We start from the raw sequence: 19,791 nt of genomic DNA, 5'->3' as shown, positions 1-19,791 counted from the left end.
GTCAGACAGAGAAAGACAAATATATGATATTACTTATATGTGGAATCTTAAAAAAATGATACAAATGAACTTACAAAGCAGAAATAGACTCACAGACATAGAAAACAAACTTATGGTTAACAAAGGGGAAAGGTGGGGTGGGGGAGGGATAAATTAGGGATTTGGGATTAATAGATACACACTACTCTATATAAAATAGATAAAAAAACAAGGACCTACTGTATAGCACAGGGAACTATATTCAATATTTTGTAATTACCTATATGGGAAAAGAATCTAAAAAAGAAAAAAAATATATAAACTGAATCATTTTGCTGCACACCTGAAACTAACACAGCATTGTAAATCAACTATACTTCAATTAAAAAAAAATATATATATGTTAGCAGAGTTGCTCAGTGGAAGCATGCTGGGCCCATAAATAAATAAATAAATAAATAAATAAATAAATAAATAAATATATATGATGTGAGGTTGTGATTGCCGCCAGGCTAAGACAGTGACAGGGAGAATAGGAAAGATGGGACAGACCTGAGGGCTATTTTAGAGTAAATGGACAAGACTTTGTAAGTGGATTAGAAGAGGCAGAGTAGGAGATATGCTTATTTCTGAAGTTTCTGTTTTGGCTAACTTGGAAGGTGGTGATACTGTTAACCGAGAGAGGGGAAACAGGGGTAACTGGTCTTTATGGAAGAGATAATCAATTTGGTTGTGGAAATTTTGGTCTGAAAGTGGTCTGGGGAAACCTAGTTGTTGCCACCTTGTAGGTACTTAGAAATAGTAGATTTTTTTTTTTTTTTACAAATCCATAAACAAAAAATGTGTATAGAATAAAACGGACAAAGAAAACAAAAAAGCATTTTTCAAAGAAAGATATACAAATGGACAATAAACAAATAGAAAAAAGTAAGAAGTACTATTGAAATAATGAGGAAGTACAGAGACAAGATTAAAACCAATGCTGTTAGATATTCTTGATGAGGGTTTGGGGAAACTGGTACTCTTATTTACTGCTGGGGGGAACATACATTGGTACAATCTTGTTTGAAGGTAATTTGACATATCTTGTTTGACGTTAAAAGTGTTTGCATGCTTGCTCCCAGAAATTTAGCCACAAGGATGTGGTATTGTTTATAGTAGTGGAAAATGTTGAAACAAGGCTAATGTACAAAAACTGGAAGAAAAGTTTAAACAAACTTTGGCACAGTCGTACCATGGAATGCTGTGCAGCCATTGAAATGAGGTTGTAGAATTATACTCAGTGATTTGAAAGACAAAAATAAAAAAGGACTGCCAAGTCCTATGTAAAGTATGACCAAAATTTTGGAAAACAATAAATTTTTAGACCCCAAATTCAATATTTTGCACAGAAAAGGTTCATAAAGTTAGGTATACATCAGAATACCAACAGTGATTATCTCTGGAAGTTTGAATTTCAGGTTTTTGCATTTTATATTCTTTTGGCTTTCCTAGACTTCCCAATCTTCTGTAGAAACCAGGTATTATTTGTGTTATCTTAAAAAGTGACTTAAAATCTAAAGTATTGGGCGATCAAGTTTATTTTTACAAAATGAATAGATCTGAATCTTCGGAAGTAGTAGGTACTGAGAATAGAGTTCAGAGTCATTGACTTATAGGTGAAGGTGGATGGAATCAACCAGGAAGAACAGGTAGGAGCAAAAACTGAGTCCTGGAGAATAACAACCTTTGCAGGGTTAACGAAGGGGAGTCAATGAAGGGGTCTGAGAAGGAATGGTGAAGAAATGATGGTAGAACAAGACTAAAAGTGTCCTGTGACAAAGATCAGAGTAGGAGAGGCATCTTAAAGAAAGAAGCCGTCAGTTGTTTTGCGTACAACGAAGAAGTCAGGGAACTTGAAGGCTGAAGGACAGTTACTGGACATAAAGATGAGCAGATGGCCTCCGTGGGTGAAGTTTCAGGAGAGTTTAAGAGGCAGAAGCCAGATGACCCCGGGCTGGACGGTAAACGCACTGTGAGGGATTGGAGATCACAAGTGGAGACTACTCTGAGGGATGTTGGTGGGTAACAGGATGAGAGGACTGTAGAGCTGGGGGAAGCAGAGGTGAATAAGGGGATGTTTTTAATGGGAGGAGACTTAAGTAGAGTAGGGCCCCCCACCCACCACATCTGCAAATTCAACCAACTCAGAATCATTCAGTTATTTTGAAAATGTTTTTCTTTTTAATTCCAGAAATTTCCAAAAAGCAAAACTTGAACTTGCCACTCACCTGGCAACTATCTACAGAGCATTTACGTGGTACTATGTACAACTATTTACATAGCATTTACATTGTATAAGGTATTATGAGTAATCTGGAGATGGTTTAAAGTATATGAAAGGATGGGACGCTTGGAGGAATGTGTGTAGTTGTTATGCAAATACTGCGTCATTTTATATACCGGACTTGAACGTTTGTGGATTTCGGTATCCACGGGGGTCCTGGAACCAACCCCCTGTGGATACTGAGGGACGCTGTAGGTTTTTAGGCCGAGTGAAAGGAGCTGTTATTGGAAAAGAAATTGAAGAGATAAGAAAAGTGGGATAATTAATTGGACAAGATATGAGGGAAGTGGAGGAGGAAGAGCTCTCTCTCCAGGGGGTAGAGGGAGGGTGTTCTGGATGCTGGGCTGCACGGACCACATCTGCCCTTCAGGACTGCAGGAGTTATCCTCCCCCCTGCTGGGCATTCTCAACTTCTTTGCGAAAGCCCACACCCTGTTCTGGGGCATCCTACAGGCAATGACTGGTTAACAGCTCCATCCTTCTAACCCAGACAATTCTAAGGACCATCCCAGCTCCAGAGCTCTCTGTAGGGTTGGCTGAGACTGCATAGTGATGGCATCACAGCCCAGTTTCTCCCTCTGCCCAATCTTGATTGCTTGATCTTCAACACAGTTGTTGCCCCTGAGAGCAACTTCCTCTAATAAACTTCTTGAATATTAAGTTCCTTCTCCAGAGTCTGCTTCCCAGGGAACCCAACCAGTGACAGAATGTATGAACTTCGATGGAGATATATATACATTTGGGAAAGAAGGATTTCATATTTGTTATGTTCTATTTTCTCCTGTAAAATTGGAGGCAAGTTCATCCCATAAGAGATGCATGCCATTCATTGCAATGTTGTAGTGTTAGAAGAAAAATTAAAAATAAATTCATTGCAAAGTTGTAGTGTTAGAAGAAACATTAAAGATAACTTAAATGGACAGCAATAGGTAAATGGCTGAGTAAATTCTGGTGTATCATTTGGACAAAATACATGGTAATTAAGAAAACAATGTACTGACATAGAACAATTGTGGTTTAGTGGGAAAGAGGAAACTTAAATCTAGAGAAGAGTTTTGAAAAATAGTTTAGAATAGCCACCATGGAGACAAGAAAGGGAGCTTACTGGAGTCTAAAAAAAGGAATGCCTAGTAACCTGATGATCCCAAACAGCTAGTGATGTGATTATTGACAATAATTTTGACACAGAAGCAGTGATGAGCACGACAAAGCTAAATTAATACAGTAAGAAAAGCTATATAGTCGAGAGAGTATGTAGTTTATAGTGGTTCAGAGCCTAGGCTCTGGAATCAGGGTCTTGGGTTCAAATCCTGGCACCACCCTTGAATTAAGGACAGGGCTGGCTCCTTGGGTGCAAAAAGTGCCACTGAAAGACTCCTGCTCTCAGAATGGTCCTGTGCTTCAAATTCTTAATAATTTTGTCTTTGAACTTGTGTTTTGTTGAGGCGGATGGGCCCATGGAGCGTGTATATGAGCAGAGGAATCGGCACACGTGCACGACCATTATTACTCGCTGCCTCGATTACACGTAGCGTTCCAGAAGCCCTGCAGCTTCCATAACATACTTAAATTTCTACTCACTTTGCGTCTTGCTGAACTCACATGCATTGTGTGTCCACTGAATTCTGTGCTCATGCTAGAACGAATCTACAACTAGCAAATCAGGCACCAACAGCCCTGACCAGGCCATGCTTCCCTGTCAACCAGCACTTGCTGGGAAAACAAAGGCACTGGCATTCTCCAAATAATCAAGGAACCCAAGCACATCCTTTCTTACTTGCATTACTTTCCTGCATTAGCCAATCACTTATGCAGGAAATCATGACATACCAGGAAAGGGAAAGATAGGACCGCCCATAGTTCCCTTTCCTTCAAGTCTTTCCATTTGAAGATAAGAAGTGTTGATAGGATGTGTGCGTATCAAGAAGTGAAATAAAAACAGCTAGTTTTGTGCAGCGTTTCCACTGTTCTGGTAAGAGTAAAATACAAATACATGTACAAGCTAGGAAATACTGGTGGTTCTGCATAGGAGTTAAACACTCATATTTACATTTAGAACTGGCATTGCACGATATAAACAGTAAAACTTAGGCTAAGAATTTAAAATTTTTACTTTATTTAGAATGATGATTTTTTGTATTATGTTTTATAAGTAATAAAATATTTTAAAGGGAAAAACTTTATTTGCTTATTTATTTTTTAAGAGCCATAGAACCTGCTCTGGACAAGGTCGTGGCTCCTTCCAGGTGTGTCCATGTTGTTGATATATTTTGTTTTAATTAAAATTAATTAATTTTTTAATACAGCAGTTTCTTATTAGTTATCTATTTTATACATATTAGTGTATATATGTCAATCCCAATCTCCCAATTCATCCTACCACCCCCTGCTCCCCACTCACCCTGACCCCTGCTTTCCCCCTTGGTGTCCATACATTTGTTCTCTACATCTGTGTCTCTGTTTCTACCTTGCAAACTGGTTCATTTGTACCATTTTTCTAGATTCCACATATACTGTTAATATACGATATTTGTTTTTCTCTTTCTGACTTACTTCACTCTGTAGGACAGTCTCTAGGTCCATCCACATCTCTACAAATAACCCAGTTTCGTTCCTTTTTATGGCCGAGTATATATGTATATATGTACCACATCTTCTTTATCCATTCATCTGTTGATGGGCGTTTTGGTTGCTTCCATGACCTGGCTATTGTAGATGGTGCTGCAATGAACATTGGGGTGCATGTGTCTTTTTGAATTATGGTTTTCTCAGGGTATATGCCCAGTAGTGGGATTGCTGGGTCGTATGGTAGTTCTACTTTTAGTGTTTTTTTTTGCAGTACGCAGGCCTCTCCCGGTTTTGGCCTCTCCCGTTGTGGAGCACAGGCTCCGGACGCACAGGCTCAGCGGCCATGGCTCACGGGCCCAGCCACTCCGCGGCATGTGGGATCTTCCCGGACTGGGGCACGAACCCGTGTCCCCTGCATCGGCAGGCAGACTCTCAACCACTGCACCACCAGGGAAGCCCTACTTTTAGTTTTTTAAGGAACCTCCATACTGTTCTCCATAGTGGCTGTATCAATTTACATTCCCACCAACAGTGCAAGAGGGTTCCCTTTTCTCCACACCCTTGTCAGCATTTGTTGTTTGTAGATTTTCTGATGATGACTATTCTAACCAGTGTGATGTGATACCTCATTGTAGTTTTGATTTGCAATTTTATTTTTTTTTTTGCCATCCGCGGGCCTCTCACTGTTGGGGTCTCTCCCATTGTGGAGCACAGGCTCTGGAAATGCAGGCTCAGCGGCCACGGCTCACAGGCCCAGCTGCTCCGCGGCATGTGGGATCTTCCCGGACCAGGGCACGAACCCGTGTCCCCTGCATCAGCAGGCAGACTCTCAACCACTGCGCCACCAGGGAAGCCCTGATTTGCATTTTTTTTAATAGTTAGTGATGTTGAACAGCTTTTCATGTGCCTTGGCCATCTGTATGTCTTCTTTGGAGAGATGTCTATTTAGGTCTTCTGCCCATTTTTTGATTGGGTTGTTTCTTTTTTTAATATTGGGCTGCATGACCTGTTTATATATTTTGGAGATTAATCCTTTGCCTGTTGATTTGTTTGCAAATATTTTCTCCCATGCTGAGGGCTGTCTTTTCATCTCGTTTATAGTTTCCTTTGCTGTGCAAAAGCTTTTAAGTTTCATTAGGTCCCATTTGTTTATTTTTGTTTTTATTTCCATTACTCTAGGAGGTGGGTCAAAAAAGACCTTCCTGTGATTTATGTCAAAGAGTGTTCTTCCTATGTTTTCCTCTAAGAGTATTATAGTGTCTGGTCTTACATTTAGGTCTCTAATCCATTTTGAGCTTATTTTTGTGTATGGTGTTAGGGAGTGTTCTAATTTCATTCTTTTACATGTAGCTGTCCAGTTTTCCCAGCACCACTTATTGAAGAGGCTGTCTTTTCTCCATTGTATATCTTTGCCTCCTTTGTCATAGATTAGTTGACCATAGGTGCGTGTGTTTATCTCTGGGCTTTCTATCCTGTTTCATTGATCTATATTTCTGTTTTTTGTGTCAGTACCATATTGTCTTGATTACTGTAGCTTTGTAATATAGTCTTAAGTCAGGGAGTCTGATTCCTCCAGCTCCGTTTTTTTCCCTCAATGTTGCTTTGGCTATTTGGGGTCTTTTGTGTTTCCATACAAATTTTAAGATTTTTTTGTTCTAGTTCTGTAAAAACTGCCATTGGTAATTTGATAGGGATTGCATTGAATCTGTAGATTGCTTTGGGTAGTATAGTCATTTTCACAATATTGATTCTTCCAATCCAAGGACATGGTATGTCTCTCCATCTGTTTGTATCATCTTTAATTTCTTTCATTAGTGTCTTATAGTTTTCTGCATATAGGTCTTTTGTGTCCTTAGGTAGGTTTATTCCTAGGTATTTTATTCTTTCTGCTGCAGTGGTAAATGGGAGTGTTTCCTTAATTTCTCTTCCAGATTTTTCATCATTAGTGTATAGGAATGCAAGAGATTTCTGTGCATTAATTTTGTATCCTGCAACTTTGCCAAATTCATTGATTAGCTCTAGTAGTTTTCTGGTAGCATCTTTAGGATTCTCTATATATAGTATCATGTCATCTGCAAACAGTGATAATTTTACTTCTTCTTTCCAATTTGGATTCATGTTATTTCTTTTTTGTCTCTGATTGCTGTGGCTAAAACTTCCAAAATTACGTTGAATAATAGTGGTGAGAGTGGGCATCCTTGTCTTGTTCCTGATTTTAGAGGAAATGGTTTAAGTTTTTCACCACTGAGTACAATGTTGGCTGTGGGTTTGTCATACATGGCCTTTATTATGTTGAGGTAAATTCCCCCTATTCTTACTTTCTGGAGAGTTTTTAATCATAAATGGGTGTTGAATTTTGTCAAAAGATTTTTCTGCATCTACCGAGATTATCATATGGTTTTTATTCTTCAGTTTGTTAATATGGTATATCACATTGATTGAGGAATCATTGCATTCCTGGGATAAATTCCCCTTGATCATGGTGTATGATCCTTTTAATGTGCTGTTGGATTCTGTTTGCTAGTATTTTGTTGAGGATTTTTGCATCTATATTCATCACTGATATTGGCCTGTAGTTTTCTTTTTTTGTGACATCTTTGTCTGGTTTCAGTATCAGGGTGATGGTGGCCTCGTAGAATGAGTTTGGGAGTGTTCCTCCCTCTGCTATGATTTGGAAGAGTTTGAGAAGGATAGGTATTAACTCTTCTCTAAATGTTTGATAGAATTTGCTTGTGAAGCCATCTGGTCCTAGGCTTTTGTTTGTTGGAAGATTTTTATCACAGTCTCAATTTCAGTGCTTGTGATTGGTCTGTTTATATTTTCTATTTCTTCCTTGTTCAGTCTCGGAAGGTTGTGCTTTTCTAAGAATTTGTCCATTTCTTCCAGGTTGTCCATTTTATTGGCATATAGTTGCTTGTAGTAATCCCTCATGATTCTTTGTATTTCAGCAGTGTCAGTTGTTACTTGTCCTTTTACATTTCTAATTCTGTTGATTTGAGTCTTCTCCTTTTTTTTTCTTGATGAGTCTGGCTAGTGGTTTATCAATTTTGTTTATCTTCTAAAAGAACCAGCTTTTAGTTTCATTGATCTTTGCTATTGTTTCCTGCATGTCTTTTTCATTTACTTCTGATCTGATCTTTAGGATTTCTTTCCTTCTTCTAACTTTGGGGTTTTTTTGTCCTTCTTTCTCTAGTTGCTTTAGGTATAAGTTTAGGCTGTTTATTTGAGATGTTTCTTGTTTCCTGAGGTAGGATTGTACTGCTATAATCTTCCCTCTTAGAACTAATTTGCTGCATCCCGTAGGTTTTGGGTTGTCGTGTTTTCATTGTCATTTGTTTCAAGGTATTTTTTGACTTCCTCTTTGATATCTTCAGTGATCTCTTGGTTATTTAGTAGTGTATTATTTAGCCTCCATGTGTTTGTATTTTTTACAGTTTTTTTTCCTGTAATTGATATCTAGTCTCATAGAGTTGTGGTCAGAAAAGATACTTGATACTATTTCAATTTTTTAAAATTTACCAAGGCTTGATTTGTCTATCTGATCTATATGATCTCTCCTGGAGAATATTCCATGAACACTTGAGAAGAAAGTGTATTCTGTTGTTTTTGGATGGAACGTCGTATAAATATCAATTAAGTCCATCTTGTTTAATGTGTCATTTATGGCTTTTGTTTCCTTATTTATTTTCATTTTGGATGATCGGTCCATTGGTGAAAGTGGGGTGTTAAAGTCTCCAACTATTATTGTGGTACTGCCGATTTCCCCCTTTTTTTTGCAGTACGCGGGCCTCTCACTGTTGTGGCCTCTCCCGTTGTGGAGCACAGGCTCTGGATGCGCAGGCTCAGTAGTTGTGGCTCACAGGCCCAACTGCTCCACGGCATGTGGGATCCTCCTGGACCAGGGCACGAACCCATGTCCCCTGCATCGGCAGGCAGAGTCTCAACCACTGTGCCACCAGGGAAGCCCCAATTTCCCCTTTTATGGCTGTTAGCATTTGCCTTTTGTATTGAGGTGCCGCTGTGTTGGGTGCATAAACATTTACAATTGTTGCATCTTCTTCTTGGATTAATCTCTCGATAATTATGTAGTGTCCTTCTTTGTCTCTTGTAATAGTCTTTATTTTAAAGTCAATTTTGTCTGATATGAGAATTGCTACTCCAGCTTTCTTTTGATTTCCATTTGCATGGAATATCTTTTTCCATCCCCCTCACTTTCAGTCTGTATGTGTCCCTAGGTCTGAAGTTGGTCTCTTGTAGACAACGTATATGTGGGTCTTCTTTTTGTATCCAATCAGTAAGCCTGTGTCTTTTGGTTGAAGCCTTTAATACATTTACATTTAAGGTAATTATCAATATGTATGTTCCTATTACCATTTTTTAATTGTTTTGGGTTTGTTTTTTAGGTCCTTTTCTTCTCTTGTGTTTCCCACTTAGAGAAGTTCCTTTAGCATTTGTTGTAGAGGTGGTAAAAACTTTATATATTAGTATTTTAAGGGCATTTTCTCCCCCTGAATTTTGAAAGAGGGCTGCGTTTTCATTTTTCACTGGGCGTTACAAATTATGTAGCTGACTCTGGCTGGGAAGCCTTGGACAATTACTCAACTTCATTTTCTTCATTTGTAAATTGATGAAAAAGGTGAAGAAAGTTAACGTACAGAAAGGGCTCTCAGTAGGCTGTGGCACGAATAATCCATGTGTTTGCCACTCTTATTAGACAAATGGCTACGTGGCTGAACTGGATGTAAAGGCAGGGAGCTCGGAAAGACTAGTAAAGAGAAGATGGGAAGAATTTAAGAGATTGGAGTTCTTGAGGTCTTGGCATAAACCAAACTGATCAAAAAGAGAGCCTGCTCTCATTGGCTTTGTTGATCTATAACCTTGTGCTTTTAAATATTTTGAATCCTAATTTTATTAACATAGTTAAAATATCTTTCCTAAACTCGCTGTCTTGCTTTCTCCTGGCAGGCTGATCCCTTGTTCCTGCCCCCATCAGTAGATTTCTGATGCTTTTTTTCTCAAGCATCATGTTGAAACAGAAACATGGGGTCAAGGTTCCCTGGAGTAATGCCCTTGGCCAAAGATTTGGTCAGACTTTTGTTCTGGGCTCTAGGTAACCATCTGGGGGAATGTAGGCAAGGTCTGTTCCAACAACCAGTCACTAATTCCATTATCTCAGTTGGTTAAAAAATGTTTTTGGAAATCCTGTGAATCTATCAGATTCCTGGAAAAAAATATTATCACAAACACACACAGTGAATAAATACAATTTTTAAATGATGAGCATTTCTTTTTTTCTTTTTTTTTTTTTTTGCTATACGCGGGCCTCTCAGTGTCGTGGCCTCTCCCGTTGCAGAGCACAGACTCTGGACGCACAGGCTCAGCGGCCATGCCTCACGGGCCTAGCCGCTCCGCGGCATGTGGGATCTTCCCGGACCGGGGCACGAACCCGTGTCCCCTGCATTGGCAGGTGGACTCTCAACCACTGTGCCACCAGGGAAGCCCAATGATGAGCATTTCTAAAGGAGTCATAGATGAAAAGATAAGAAGTTGTGGGACTTCCCTGGTGGTCCAGTGGTTAAAACTTTGCACTTCCAAAGCAGGGGGTGCGGGTTCAATCCCTTGTCAGGGAACTAAGATCCCTCATGCCGCGTGGTACAACAAATAAATAAATAAATAAAATGGAAAAAAAAAGAAGTTGGGTTTTTGAACTTAAGAGTTGGGCAATGGAACAGTATTAGGTGATGACAAGTTCTAGGGTGCTGCCGTGGAAGTGGGTCATTTAAATGGAGGCTAAATTTGTCGAAGTAAAGGAAATTAAGAAATTTCGAAGTTATTAGATGAGTCATCTACTTGAAGACTGAAGCCATGGGAATGATGACAGAGGTCCAGGTGGGAAGAAGCCAGGGGTCAAAGATCTATAGAAATCTGTGAAAGTGACTGAGGTCAGTGAATGGCTAAGTGCGACTGGGGAGATGGTAGCACAGTTAGATGTGCTGAAAGGGTCAAGAGAGGAGGAGAGCTGAATGCAGCTATTTGTTCCAACATGAGGCTAGGCTCCAAAGTCTGAGAAACAAGAGTAGCTAAAATTTAATATAGCAAGGACCCAAATCATATATTCTATCCTAAAGGCAAGTAGGTTGAAGCCAGAGACTAATAGGGGAAACACCAAGATCTAATTGGGAGGTAATAAGATCATAGACACAATGATTAGAGAACAGCACAGCATTGAAAGCAACAGAACACAGGGAGGAAATAAATATGGCGAGGTCCTGTAATTGGATGAGGCCCATCGGACTAATAAGGGATCCAGTTAAATGCCTGCTGGCTGTGGCTGCAGACATCCTGAAGCAGCTCCTGGGAGCCTGCATGAGCTGTTGAAAGCCCATCTTACACCTGATCCCAAAGGGCAGCCACTGCTGCTAAGCCTCTGGAGACAAGCAGCCCCTCCCCACTGTGGTGTGGTGTGGTGTGGTGAAAACACACCCAGAACAAACTCCAAGGTTGCCACTGTCTGCATGTTTTCAGGGCATCCTCCCATTCAGTAAAAACACAGCTGGGCTTCTCAGGTCTCGGAAGGTAGCAGTGAGGTGTCCTCAGTCTGGTCCTCAGTCTGTGGGGTTACATGGCTATGCTCCTTGTGCAGACCCACATGGTGAGTTGATGCCGCACTGCTAGCTCAGCCATGGGAGGCCTTCGTGGTGGTTCCCAAGACCATGGCCAGGGTGCTGGGTCCTCATAGGCCTCCACACAGCTCTCCCTCTCTGAGTCCTCCCTCCTTGGAGGTCTGGGTTCCCTGGTTCTCAGGTGTCTGCCTCTCCGGAAGCTGTCAGCCTCTTCCTTCTTCTGCTTCCACCTCCTGAGGTCAGTCATCCTCTCTGGGGTCAGAGACGGGCCCTTCTCCTTGACCAGCCCTTCTCTTTCAAATCCAGCCATGGCAAAGCCACCAAGCTCCTTCCCTAGATGACAAATCCCATTTAATCACTTGATTGTCCCTGAGTTTTAACAAAAATAATGGCCCCTGGCAACTCCTCCTTTGTGCTACAAAACAGAGGTACATGTTATTAACCAAGTGAAGAAACTTAGACCGCAAGGACACAAAAGCCTGGGGAGGGGCTGGAAGAAGGGTTGGGGAGGAGAGAAGGAAATACCTTTCATGCCTTTGTGTTGAGCTCACTGCAGAGAAAAACAAGACATAGGTAATTTTGGAGTCAGTTCTTCTGCTTCATTAAAGTCTTAATAAATTGCCCCGCTCTATGCAAATTCTATGGCAGTAAGTGTGGTCTTTGGTGGATTCAGGAATTACCCGGAAGGGGAGTAGGAGGGAGATGTGGAACTAGCTAGGTGCCCTGGAGGCCTGTCCCTGGGGCTGGGAGGAGGTGGCTGAGCCTAAAATAAGAACTGGCCAGGCCTTGGGCATCTAATCTCCCAGAAGGGCCAAGTTCTCACTGTGCCCAGTGACCTTCCGCTTCCTGCTGTTACCCAGAAAATGACATTAAACCCAATTGCTCCGTGTGTTCGGGCATACAAATGGAGAGCAGAAAGCATTTGCCTGAGGTTGGGGGTGACAAAGGGAATGTATTTCTGAGCCAAATACAGTAAGCAAAGTGCACAAACCTTTTCAGGATTACTTATTAGCCAAGGGAACAGGGAGTTGGCGGAGGGTGATGGGGGAGGGAGACGAGGCTGGGAGTCCTGCAGTCACGGAATTGAAGCTGATCCTGGGCTTTCATGCTCATTTCTGGTAACAAGAGGGAAAAGTTAAAACACTTTTTTGTTTCTTAAAAAAATTTTATGGAAAAACAGCCCTCTTGGGTCTCTTACTCCCAGTCAACACTCACCACACCAGCTGAGCTCTTAACTCAGTGCCAGGGTCAGGGAGAGACTCTGAAAATAATAGCAGCTGTGTGTTTTGCCTAGAAGCCACACTGTTTTTTCTTTGTGCTTTCCTTATTTTCACCTCATTCATTTCCAGAAGTGGTAGCAGGCCCATGCTTATTGTTTGCCGAGGCTGTGTGTGTGTGTGTGTGTGTGTGTACGTGTGTGTGTCTTACAACCCTGGCAAGGGGTACTCGTGAGGAAATCAATATTTATTTCAAATGTGATGTTTACAGGAAGGGCCTGGGGGAGGAGAGAGAAGTTGAGGCAGAGAGCTGGAATGCTCCGGAAGAGGACCTTCTTGGAGGATGGCCAGCCAGCGGAGGAGGGAAGTCACCCCAGAGGGCAGGGCTGCCCCTCTGGCTGCCCAGACAGCAGACCCTAACCCAGAGTGGCTCCATGGAGGGCCAGGCCAAGACTGGGGCAGGACTCGATGTGCAGGAGGGGCTGCTGAGGGTGAGGCTGGCAGGTGGACTGGGTGGGCCTGAAGGGTTTCCCGAAGAGAAATGGTGGGTGTAGGAATTCTAGGTTCACATCCCCAGGGGCAAAGTCAGATTAGGGTCAAGTCAGGCCTGACATCCAAAGCGGGATGTTGTAGACAATGGAGGTTCTAGACATGAGTCAGAAGGCAGAGCTTTGCTTTTTCAGGCTTCTAGAGTTTGCCATAGAGCCCTCTGCAGTGGCTCAGATAATGGGATGGGCATGGTCCTTGAGCGGGAGCTGGGAAAGCTGGCAGAGCTGGCTAAGCTGATGGAAGCCAAGTGGGCAAGGGTTCAGGGTCATTCTCCAGCCCCAGACTCGAGCGGGAAACCAGGGCAGGAGCCCATCACACTGCCCAGGCCAGCACAAGTAGGCCCAGATGAAGCTCGGGGAGCACGGGGGGGACCCAAGCCCCCCAGATACTGGGTTTAAGACAGCAAAATCCAGGCCATGCCTCCTGGTATGGGTGGAGCTCTCACATGCCTCATGGTGCAGTCAGCAGATTAAAGGTCCTCAGGTTCTAGAAAGGAATGGAACGGAGACCTGGCAGAGACTGATAGACCCAGGCAAAGACAAGGACAGGGAAAATCAGCCCTCAGTGGTTCTCTGGATGAGGCAGTGGCCGGAGCCCAGTTTGCCTCTGCCGGTGGAGAAGGCTATGGAGGGAAGTAGCAGCCATCCAGACTCTGCCACTGGCTGGTCGTGGAGCCTCAGTAAGTGGACCTCAGTGTGCCTCAGCTTCCTAATCTCAGGGAGATCATATTTCACAGATATGAATCTCATCTGTAGTTGAGGATTATAAGAAATACTCTAAAAAATTCTTTAAATCAACTTGAATCTAATTCTGAGTTCCCATTCTCCTGAGCAAGTTGGAAAGTTAGTCTTAGTCATTAATGGGACTCCCCATCCTACAGTGATGCAAAAGTCCTGGAGTCCCATGCAGGGCCAAGGCATCTGGACGTCTCTTTTTTTTCTTTTTTTTGCGGTACGTGGGCCTCTCACTGTTGTGGGCTCTCCCATTGCGGAGCATAGGCTCCGGACGCACAGGCTCAGCGGCCATGGCTCACGGGCCCAGCCGCTCCACGGCAGGTGGGATCTTCCCGGACCGGGGCATGAACCCGTGTCCCTTGCATCAGCAGGCGGACTCTCAACCACTGCGCCACCAGGGAAGCCCTGGACGTCTCTTATTCATTCAACAGATACTTTCTGGCTCTTACTTGAACTTTTCCAGGCACAAGATGTATGAGAGAAAGAGACAGAATTCCTGCTCTCAAGGAATTTATATTCTGTAGGGGGTGGTAGGGAGGTGTGTGTGTATGTGTGTGTGTGTGTGTGTGTGTGGTGGGGTGGGGTGTGTGTGTGGTGGGGTGGGGTGTGTGTGCAGACAATAGATGTATGAATAAATGAATCAACCAATAAATACGATGATTTCAGGAAGAGGGAAATGTGGTTTAGTGGAGCCCATAATGACAGCCGTTTCCAGCCTGAGCTCTGAACTGCCGGAGAGACAGACACATGAGTTAGACGGTGGAGACGCAAGCACCAGCCTTATGGCTCATCATAGCTAGTTTGGAGGATGAAGCTTAGCAGTGCAGCAGTGATGGGCTTCACGGTGCTGACGCTGGGATTAGACAGACTTGCCATCCAGTCCCAGGCAGAGATGGTCAGTCACAAGCCTTCCCCTGAGGGGAAGCCTACTTCCACGAAGCCTACTTCTCGGTCCAGGGCAGAGCAGCGCTCGTGCTCTCTGCACGAAGCAGATCCCAGAAAGAGAGGGAGAGACTGAGCCAGGTGGTCCTAGCACCTTCTCCAAACTTGCCAAGAGTGAGTAAAAGCTAGGGAGAGAGACCAGCAGTGTTCCTCTGTCTAATGGAAGTATCCCCCACATGGAAGGGAACATCAGCAGTGTTCCCTCCTGAATCTGTGAAGAAATGATATAAAATCAGAGGCTAGAAAATAACGGGTGCGGCATGGGAACATCAGAGTTACTTTAGCTAGAGTGGTTAGGAGAGGCTGTCTGAGAAGGGGACTTCTGATCAGAGACCCAAATGATGTGGAAGAGCCACCTGTGGATATCCGGGGGAAGAGCTCTCAAGACAGGGGACAGCCAGGGCAAAGGCTCTACAGAGTGAGTAAGCTTGGGTTCAAGGAACAGAAAGAAAGCCAGTGTTGCTAGAGTGACAAAGCAGGGAGTGATAGAAGGGAGAGTCAGAAAGATAAGCAGGGTCTGGGTCATGGGGGCCCTTTGTGGGTTCAGGTGAAGAGCCCAGGTGTCATTCTAATGGCAAAGAGTAGTCTCTGGAGTGCTGTAAGTGGGGAAGGAGCCAGAGCAAGGTAACAACCTGGGAGAGAGCACGTCTCTTGAGGCTTCATCTGGTGTTCTTCTTGCTATTCTGTGCTGACTCCATCCAGAAAGGGAGGGGCTTGTAATCCCTACCCTGTCTCCCTTGGACAGTCGGACAGTTGTGGTGAAGATGGAAAGGCAATGCCTGTGATGGTGCTTTGGATGGTTGCAAGAGCTGTTTATACAAATACAAAGGACCAGCTATAGCCCTCTGGTCCTTACCCAGCTGCTGTGGGCTCTGGCCAGACCTTGTGGCCAGGTGAAGCTGGGGCTGAGCAGCCGGGGAGGTTGAAAAAGGAGGAGATAGGAGATTCAAGAATTGGAAGGCGCCCGCGAAACGGTAGACCCCAACTTCCCCATCTTCAGAGAAGCCCAGTCCAGCCAGGTGAGGCAGCGGGTCAGGGAGGGCAAAAGTGGGGGCCCCTCCAGGATTCGGGTTCCCAGTCTAGAGTTCTTTCCATTGCACTCCGTTGAGGTAATGGTCTCATTTTCCTAACAAGGAGTTCATCTTCTTAAAGACAAATAATGAGTGAACACACATTCATGGAGCATCGACTATTTTCAAAGACTTTCTATTTGTCCTGACATTCACTATCTCATTTATTTCCTTTTTTCTCTCCCCTCTGTTCCTCCCTTTCTCCGTCTTTTAAGTATTTCTCCCAAACGTACTAAGTGCTGAGCTCACCCTGAGGTCTGGAGTCTCCCCGATACTTCGTTCCCCTTCTATCAACAGGCCAGTCATCACTGCCTTCCCTCTGTCACTGGGCGGTCGTGAGAATTAAATGAGATAACACATGCAGAACACTTTGTAACCTGTAAAGCTTTACTAAGCTGTAAGGAGACATGTTTTTATCATGAGCTGATGGAAGGTAAGAAACGTTCAGGCTTCCCATAATGTTGCAACCTCATCCGCACTTCCTTGCCTGGACTTCTCCCCATCCTGCTACCCTGCCTCTGTTTTCTTTTCCCCCTTCTGCCCTCACTCCCCGAGGAAACTCAGCCTGGACACAGCAGCTGGTAGTTAGCCAAGTGTCTGCTTTTCTAACCTAATCATCTGAATGGGCTTACCTGGGGCCCAGGAGGTCAGGGCATGGACAAGAGGTCACACAACAAACCTCCAGGTCTGCTGGGAGTGGGCATTGCCTTGGCAGCCTTCCAGTGCTCTGACCCGTCCCACCGACACAGGATTTCAAATCTAGGCAGGCCAGGAGGAGGAAATAAAAATAGAGGAGTAGGTTTACAGCAGGGTTCCTGAACTTACTCTAATTTGGGCCGGATAATTCTTTGTTTTGGAGATGAGGTTGTCCCAGGCACTGTAGGATGTTTAGCAAGATCCCTGACCACTGGATGCCAATAGCACTTCCCACAGTTGTGTCCCCAGACGTTGCCACATGACCCTGGCGGTGGAGGTAATTGTCCTAGATCCATTGGTCTAGAGTATTACAGATTCAACTGTAATAAACAGTGAAGTAAACATCAGCTCAACTTGTTTAATTTTTTAGTGTTAAATTATGGCTCTAGTTTTAAACTTGGCTCTGAAGCTATTCTGTGTGTGTGTGTGCGCGCGCGATAGTAAATGCCTGGAAGAGTTTTCTCTGATTAAAGGTGGACTTGTTTCAATGGGATTGGTATATTAGCGAACAATTTCAGCATCATGCAACATTTACATTGCTTATGCGTGATCTCATCCTCGGAACTCTGGGTGAACACAGAAAATGGAACTCAGGTAAACTGAGCCACACACATGGGAATCCACAAGCCACATACGTGCAAGTGCATCAAACACTGACAAAGAGAGGGAGAGAGAGAGACAGAGAAAGAGAGGGAGGGAGAGAGACAGAGAAAGAGAGGGAGGGAGAGAGACAGAGAAAGAGAGGGAGGGAGAGAGACAGAGAAAGAGAGGGAGGGAGAGAGTGCTTCTCTTTTTGGCATTAGAGATACCATGTCCTTTTTACAATCAGCCTCCTGCCCTTTTCCTTTCTTTGCCCAGTAGATGGGGACAAAGAAGATAAAAGCTGATTGGAGGCAGGGAGAGACTGGGTGGAGTGGAGTTTGAGGATAGAGAACATCTTTGGGGGGTTAGGGAACTAGAATAAAGCAATGGAAGAGACAGTAGGAAGTGAAAACAGAGGACTTCAACCCATGGGTGGAATTGATAAGATATAGTCAAATCACCTTGAGAAGGATGTTCTAACAGTCAGGGCAGCAATGGAATGGACCACTTGCCATGGAGTGAGTTCCCCATCTCTGGATGAATCAAGAGGAGGCTGTATTGTAGAGAGAAGGACGGCAACAATGGGTAGGAGTTTTGACTCAAAGACCTACATGGTTCTTCCTGACTTTAAGATTCCATAATGTAATGAGAGAGAGTGAGTCCCTGGAAATGGTGTATTAGGAGGATTAATTTGAAAGGTCTGAGCGGTCCTTTAGAAGAGAAAGAGGTTGTGGAAAAACTTGCAGAGAAAAGATCTCATTGCAGAGACCTCATCATAAAGTAACAAGGGCCTAAATGTATATGCTGAGGTGAAGAGTAGGAAAGAATGGGCACAGGGGAAGCTAAGGAAGGGGAACAAGCAGGATTAGGGGAGTGATCAGATTCGGGGCAAGGGTGGAGAAAATGAAGAAACAATAGCCCAAAAAAGAAAAAAAAAACACTCTGGTTTTTTTTGTTTGTTTTTGTCCTTTTTAAAAACTCCATGTTATAAACATGGATGACTGAAATGATGGTCAGACATGGGGGAAGATGATGGTCTGGTTTTATGCGATGCTATTTTTGAGATGGTACATGCTGTCATTTGCTTGATGATGGGTTTTATGTAGCAATCACCAAAGATGTATCTAGCACAGTGCCAGGCACAGAGTAGGTACCAAACGATGATTTCTTGATGATTCATCGACAGGGACTTGGTATGAAATACAGGCCCTGATATCTCAGGCAATATATAGATATAGATAGATGTGGATAGATATCAAGATAGATCTAGCTAGCTAGCTAGATGATCGATAGATAGATAAATAGATAACTAGATAGATATTAAGATAGATCTAGATAGGTCTAGGTATCTTCTTGAAAAAATGAACATTCCCATCTCAGCTGACTCATTTGGTGGCATAAACAAGTTTATGTGATGGTTTGATAGAGATCAGTTTAGTGTGGGGTAAGGAAAAACGGGAGAGGTATCTTATAGTTTCTCAAGATATTTACAGCTCTTATCATACAAAAGAAGCACTCACAGGGTCCAGACAGATTGAATGCTAAGTGACAGTGAGGTATACAAGTAGAGATGTCCAGAGGCAGTTGGAGATGCTCCACTGGAGCTAAGGAAGGAAGATAGGGCTGCAGCTTGAGATACAGAAGACATCGAACTTCAAGGTACAGAGTGTGAAGGCTGGAGGGTCTAGGGCCACATACCTGAGCCTCGGGCAGGCCCAGGGAGGGAAAGGAGTGTGGGGGTGGGGAGAGGGAGGGCCAGGGTAGGAGTGATGCACGCTGAGGAGGGAGGCGGGAGGGTCCAGTAGGGCAGAGTCAGGGCTATCATGTGTCAAGTGCTGAGAGAACCAGGGAGCAGTGCCCTGGAAGATGTGTTAGAACTGGCCCTGAGGCGGGACTGCAGCTAATGTCAGAGAACATAGCTCTGACGGGGTGGTGAGGATAGAATCTGCATCGCAGGATGCCACCCAATCAGTGGGCGGGCGGTAAGGAGATGGAAGCAGGGGTATAAATCGACAATTTTGTCTCTGAATGGAAGGCGGAATTTAGAGGCTGTGGTTAAAATAAGTGATTCAAAGTGTAAGGCCTTGAAGAATACAGGAAACGTTGTTTAGTTGTTTAAGAAGATGTCTTAAAGGAGACTGCATTTGCGTTGGGTCCTCAAAATGAATGAGGCCTGGCTGGGCAGTGAGCAGTGCAGGGAGGTTAACATGTGTACATTTGCCCCGTGGTAAAATCTGAGAGGCCCAGGTTAGTCAGCTGATGTGCAAAGCAGAGCACTTGGAACTTAATCGAGTCCAAGTCAGGAAGCTGTTCTTAGAATGGTACCCAGCACTCTTTACCTCCAGGATCCTCTGAAAGTGAAACAATCAGTAGCAACTAGCAGTTTACACATGCAAATTGTTGAGGTGATTGAAAGCTCAGGCTTTGGGGTCCAGAACTAGACCTCTGAATGCCTTGAGCTCTCCCACCTGAGAAATGTGCACAGTAACTCTTTCAAAGGGTTGT

Source organism: Aethalodelphis obliquidens, unplaced genomic scaffold (genome assembly GCF_003676395.1).
Source record: "Aethalodelphis obliquidens isolate GAN/ISIS:26980383/991018 unplaced genomic scaffold, ASM367639v1 scaffold46, whole genome shotgun sequence".
NCBI lineage: Eukaryota > Metazoa > Chordata > Mammalia > Artiodactyla > Delphinidae > Aethalodelphis > Aethalodelphis obliquidens.
The sequence above is the reverse complement of the archived record's forward strand: the minus strand, read 5'-3'. Positions refer to the sequence as shown.